This window comes from Tamandua tetradactyla, chromosome 6, assembly GCF_023851605.1.
Source record: "Tamandua tetradactyla isolate mTamTet1 chromosome 6, mTamTet1.pri, whole genome shotgun sequence".
Classification (NCBI taxonomy): domain Eukaryota; kingdom Metazoa; phylum Chordata; class Mammalia; order Pilosa; family Myrmecophagidae; genus Tamandua; species Tamandua tetradactyla.
This window is the reverse complement of record NC_135332.1, coordinates 39,181,444-39,188,279: the sequence shown is the minus strand read 5'-3', so window position 1 is coordinate 39,188,279 and position 6,836 is coordinate 39,181,444.

Here is a 6,836-nt window from a genome sequence, read left to right as displayed (position 1 = left end):
CCTGTCCGTTTGCAGCCTCTGGATATCCTTCTCTCCTACCGCCTTCGCTCCACCCTAACTTCAGGCTTTGTAACCAGCGCTAGGGATTTAGAGGAAGGGTCACTGAGTCCTGCCAGTGGAAGGACCCCCGGGCTCAGTTTCCTCATCAGTGAAATGAGGTGGCCACCCCTCTTCAGAAACCCAATTAAGAGAATGGGTGTAAAACTTTGCCAACTGCACATAGAGGTGCAAGTGCTGGTGGCGGTTCCCACTAGTGAGCCATGCCCACATCTCACGCCCGGGGGGCTGACCCTAAGCAGCCCCCAACTCCCCCAGTCTGCAACCTCTTACCTTGCTCTCCTTTCTTCCCCCTGGCACCAGCACCTTTTAGAATACCATACAATTTACTTATTTGCTACATTGAGGGCTTTTTGTGTGTCTCCTCAGACTGGAGCCCAAGCTCCTCCAGGGGACGTTTTTACTGGAGGTCACTGACGTGTTTCTCCCGTGCCCAGAGCAGTGCCTGGAATATGGCAGCGCTGCTGCTCGGTGAATGCTGCTGGGTGGCTGAGCAGTGTATGCAGGAGAGGATGTGACCTGGCCCTGCCTCTAACTAGCTGCCGAGCCTTGGACAAGTCCCCTACGCTCTCTCGGACTTACTTTCCACATTGCTAAAATGGGGGTTGGGTCAGATGATTGGAAAGGTTCCTCTCCACCCCAGCAGTGCAGAGACCGTGCCTCTGTATTCTCCCATGTATTCCCCATGTATTCTCTCTGCATGTATTCTCCCATGCCCAGCACAAGGCTGGCATTCAGTAGGCACTCAATAACTATATGTCGAGTGAACAGATGATGTATGATCAATAATTCAGCCCCACATCCTTGCCTTCCAACACTACCAAATCTCTCCAAGGTGCTAGGGAGAGAGTGGGCCATATGTAAGCAGGACTTGGCTGTGAAAATGAAGGGGCTCCATGCTGTGAGACAGAACGGGGACAGTTCCCAGTGGAGCGACACTCTAATAGCAGACCTCCATAAAAGCTGAGGTCCTGCCTCAGGCTCTCTTCTCTGTATGTTTCTTCAGTGGGTGGTAGCTTTAAACTCTAGTTCCTATTGGGCTTGTTTAGCTTATTCTTCAGAATAGCGTGCTGCAATGGGGTCAGACTGACTTGGGTTTGAATCTGGTTCTGTCACTAGCCCTGTGACCGTGGTGAGCCTCCATTTCCACATCCTAAGTGTAGAACATGCCCCAGTTAGTTGTCCCAGGGTCCATGCTTTCTCAGCCCTGCTTGCCTTTCCTGCAGTTCCCTCCACTAGATGAGCATGGCTCATGGCCCTTTACCCTTTACACCAACCCAGTCTGCCTGGGAAACATGCCTCGAATCTCCGCTAGAGAATCATCACCACCCTGCATCCTTCCTGTCCTTACTCCTTCTTCAGGAGGACCTGTCCATTTCTTCCTCAGTGCAGACCCTGGACCTTCTTTTAGACTGTCCCAAGTGCCCTTGTCTACTGTCCTGCACCACCCACCTCCTGCCTAAACCCTGCCCCTATGGCCTGCATACTCCACCACCCCACCACCCCCTACCCCAACCACCACCACCACCACTAGTCCAACAGTTGCTTTTGAAATAGCTACTTCGGCAACTCCTTTCATAAGCTCCAGTTGAGCCTGGGCCTCCTTAATCTCTTCTCCTTATCTACACCAGCACAGGGCCTGGAATAGTGAGTTGCTTTGTAGTCGCTAAAAGAGCCCAGGGTTCCTAGCTGCTGACCCACTTGTGACTTTGGGTAAACACACCACTCCCTGGACCTCAATTTCCAAGCTTACAAGATGGGGATGGTGATCCCAATAAAGGAGAGAGATTTTTAAAATTGTGGAGTGTTCTCCAAATGTGCTCCATTGCCTCTGAGGAACTTGGATGCCCCAGAGAGTTGGGAGCCATGGGTTGTGCATGTGTGTGAATGAGGGTCTCCTTTCAGGGTCCCTGATACTCCAAGTGAGCTCTACTCTGCCTTCAGAGAGGGCTCTGATTCTTCAGCAATAGTGAATTGTGCAAGGGTTAGCCATGGTTGTGGGCTGCCAAAGGCTATTGGGACAAGCCCAAGGCAGAATCCTGAGTGCTATGCCCTGCTCTGCCACTGTGGTCCATCTCTTGGGGATTTGGGGTTCAGTGTGGTGGTAAAAGGTGAGCCCAAGGGAAGAGACCACGAGGGCTCTGGGCCAGGACTGGGCATCCTGACCAGAGTATGGAGGGTGGATTCTGGGGGCCTCTGGCAGGTGAAGGTTGAGGCAAGGTGGCCAAAGGAAAAGCAGGTTGGGCTGGCTGTTTGGGTTGGGATGTGAGTGTGGAAGCAGAGCCTGCCACCTGGCTGTCCCTTCATTCTATCCTCTGTCACCCTCCCACAGGAATCCTGCCCGCCATGCTCCAGCCACCGCAACCCTCCAGACAAACTCTTGTCTGCTTCCAGGTCTCTGCTGATTCTGCAGGAAGCTCCCCTTCCTCTCCTGCCTGCTTGCCTCTTGGAAGCCATCCCTGACCCACCCCATGAGCTAGGCTAGGTGGCCCAGTCACAGCATTTACCACCCAGGAACTCTGTTCTGAGAGCAGTACAGAGCAGTGGCTAAGAGCTGGGCCCATAGAGTAAGGCTGCCCTGGCCTCCAGTCCCAGCACCGCCATCCACTTGTGCAAGCTACCCTCAGGGCCTCATTCCTCGTGTCAAATGGAAGCCATTACTTTGCCTACCTTACAGAGTCATCAGGAAAATTAATGTAAAATGCCACCACAGTGCCTGGCAGGCAGCACGTGCTCAGTGTTTCTCAAATAAACCCTGTTCTGCTGTGTTTACCTCCTTTATTGGGCTCACTTGGGGCTGCCCCTTGAGGGCAGAGATGACCATCAGATTGAAGGGTATGGGCAGCAGGCCCTACAAACCATTCAGGGTGGGCACCTGAAAGGAAAGCCTCCAAAGTTAGGGCTTTGGGACTCCTACCCCTCCTCATGGCAGGGTGTGCGTGCCAGCTGGAAACGGCAGCAAGGAGGGGAGCAGACCCAGGCTGAGAACCTGCCTAACCCCTCAGTTGCGCCTCCACCAAGGGTGGACCTGGACATGCAGGGACTGCACCAGGACAGAGGTCAGACCAGAAGCAACCTGAGCATTGTGGGCAAGGGCCCCAAACCCTCCCCCATGGGCTTTCCATTATGTCCACTATGACCCACTGGAGAGGTTCTCCTTGGCAGTTTATGTGGCCCAGTGGCAGCCTAGAATATTTTATTCTTTTTTTGGAACTCCTCTTCTCTATGCAACATTAATTTCAGTAATAAACATAAAGGAAATGAGTAACAATAAAGGCCAGAAAAGGTATGCAGTGAAGTTTCCTTTTCATTGAACTCTGTCTAAATAATCATGCCAGAAAAAAATAAAAAGAAAAATTAATATTATAGAATAAAAAAAAAAGAGTAATGGACTAATATTGGAGGATCCCACTGCTTCTCCAGGTCCCATTCACAGGAAGCCTTTCCTAGCCCGTCCTCACCAGCCATTGAGTCCATTGCTGGGGTCTTCGGTTCTTCACTCTGATAGCTCCTTTCATAGGACTGGTCAGTGTAAGTAAGTATGTATTTCTGTGTTCTCTGCAGGTCTGTAAGTGCCATAAGAGAAGGGGAGCAGTTTTGTTGATCACTTTAGCCTCAGTACCTAGCACAATACCTGCAAGGACTTCCTAAGTCTTGATGGAATGGATGTCTTCATCGTGCGTTTACCTGGCATGGCCCCTTGCTCAGGGTTTGTGCCTGTCCATCTGTCAGAGCCCGGTGCCTTTGCTTGTGGGCTTTGTTCTCCTGGGCCAAGCCAGTCTCAGGGTGGTGGACACTGCTATAGACCTGGCCCTGCCAGGCTGAGACCCAGACTTTGGGCCATGCAGTAGCTTCCCTCCCTGGCATCTTTCAGCTGTAATACCCAACAGCTTTCCCTCCTGGCCTCCCTGGCCATCTTGAAACCTCAAGCTTCTGCAACCACTTTCACAAGAACCGTCTCTCAACCACGGTGGATCTGCTGGCCAACAGGCCTGATTGGATCTCTTTATCTGCTCTGCTTCAACGGCCCCCATTAAGACAGCTGGGGTGGAGCAAGGCAAGGGGCCTGGTGGGTCTGCTCCTACTCTTGGGGTGCCTGGGAATGGGGTGCCTGGCTTATTCTTATGACAAGAACACAGGTCTGCAAGGAGAAAGGGTTTGGTTCAAACTTGGGTAGGCTCCATGCTGTGCCAGGGGCTAGGGCTGGGCCAGGAGCACAGGCACACATATGAGCATGTGTGATACGTGTGCATGTGTGTGCGTGTGTGCATGTGTGTGCATATGTGTATGTGAGTGCGTGTGTGTGTGTGTGAATGCTCCAGAGTTGAGGACTATCCTGGGGAAGGCAGTTCTGAGTCCTCTGTCTTTAGCAAGGCTGGGAGCCTAGCATAATCCCCTATGGACTGTGTGGCCCTGGCCAAGGCCTTGAGTTCTCTGATCAGCTAATGAAGTTGACAAAGCGCGGGATGGTTCAGGAGGAAGCGGGGATCTCTAATGAGTACCTGAGAGGTTCACAGGTCCAGGCTGGGGGTTCGCTGAAGGCAAGCACTGCTCTCCTTTCCCCCTCCCTCCTACTTTGGCTTTGAAAGCTTGTGCCTTGCCTCCTCCTTCAGACTGGGAGCTCCCAGGTCCAGGGGAGAAGGATTGAGGCCTTGCAGCAAAGGCACACACTGCTTTGAATCCACAACATAAGGAGCGAGAGGGCTTGTGGAGCAGGTAACCCGCAGGTCTCTGTATCTCTCCAGGCTGCTTGCCATTTGCAGGGTAATTGCAGCCTGGACAGGGCTGGATTCTAACAGGAAGGGTTGGGGATGCCTCAGGGTGATTCTTGCCCCTGCTGCATGCCAAGTCCAGTGCTCTATGCTTTATTCACTTGCCTGCATCCTCACAATCATGCTGTGAGGAGGGGGCTACGGATTGTCCTGTTTCATTGTTGAGCTACAGAGAAAATACTGATCACAGCCTCAGAGGCAGGACGGAGTTGGACCGGGTCTGACTTTTCACACTGGTTCCTTCTCCCTCAGCTTCCAAGACTGTGGATGTGACATGACGTTCATGTCGTGTGGCCTAATGGGCAGGAGGGCTTCTCTCCCGGCTGGGAAGATGCATCGGGTCTGGGAAAGTTAGGGGGGGCCTGGTGCCCCAAGGCAGGCTCTGGAGGGGAAGTCTGACAACTGGGTGCCTCAATTGTACGGACTGGCGACAGGGCCCTTCTCCAGACTGCGTCGTGGTTGAGGCTGTGGTGGGTGGGCTCCCCCAGGGCTGGGCGATGACAGCCACCCTGGAGTGGGGAGGGGCCGGGAGCTGAGAGTTGTGTGCCGGCCTGAAGGGCGGGCTGCACACCCCGCAGCCCCTCCTTGGTTCCCACACTTGAAATAAAATCCAGTGCTGTTTCTCCACAGAGAAGGGTCCACACTGGTCCATTTCCACGTCCTGGCATCTCAATACATCTAGAAAGAATGAATGCCTGCAGGTTGGAGAGATTCAGACAGCATGGCCCATGAAACAATCTCTTGGTCGGGGGCACCACAGTCCAGAAGGTTCAAAAGTATAGAACATGGGTGTGGGGTACACGGGTGGCCCAGGGGGAGAATTCTTGCCTGCCATGTGGGAGACCCACGTTCGATTCTCGGTGCACGCACTTCCCAAAAAACGAGCAAAACAAACAAAAATTCAACAAATGGTGCTGCAGCAGTGGGATACTCACATGGAAAAATAATGAAGTGTGACCCGCCATACAGCATACAAAATAAATACATATATATACATACATATATACATATATATACACACACACACACTACTTAAAAGATTATGCTGCCCACCTCCACGCCCCACCCCCAGTATCTCCCCGTTGGGTCTGGTGACCAGTGGTGATGGTGGTGTCCCAGCCACGCGGCAGCACTGGAGGTGGCTGGAGCCAGTGCCCAGGGTCGAGGGGAGGAGGCCCACCAGCCCAGGGCCCTTTGTGCTGGGGAATGGGCTCTTCTCTCTGTTCTTCTGTCCTATAACCCCGTGATATAGTCTTCTGTTGGGGGTCATGGGAAAGGAAGAAGCTCTTCTCTGATGCTCCCACTGTCCCCAGAAGGCACATTAACCAGCATTACATGCGCTCCCCCTTGGTGCCACCTGTGTCCCCTCCTGCAGGCTGCCCTAGGTCTGTCACCCCTGCTGGGCTCTGGGCAAGAATGGATTTTGTGTCCTTGAGGGTAGTGGTGACGGTTTTGACTGGAATCAGGCTTCCAGATTTGAATCCAAAAGGGGGGATCACAGGATTATTTTAGAAGAGACGGAGCGGGAGCTCCCCCATTGCTCCTCCCCGACACTGCCCAGTCACTGAAGATTTACGGGGTTGATGGGCGCACTCCAGACCCGGAACGTCAGAGGGGTCTGTCTTCCAGGACTAACGTGAGGATTACAATGCTCTTTGTTTATTCTTTCAACAAACCTATATGGAGAGTCTTCCACGTGCCAGGCCCTTCCTGGGAGCTAGGAATATGGTGGTGAGAAAAGCAAGCATCTAATGGAGGAAAGACATGAAACAAATGCTCCCCTGAAGGTCCAGGGAAGGAAAGAGCTCTAGGTAAATTCTCATACAAATGCAAGGGAGCACCCTACACCCTCCAGTGTTAGGAGACTTGCCCAAGGTCACATGGCTATTTAGTACAGGAATTTGAATTTGAATCTAGTATCTTAGCTCCAAGTCAGATTCTTAACCCGTTCCTTGTGGCTTGATCACTATAACCATTCTTCTCCCAGCAGCCAAAGTGACCTTTCTA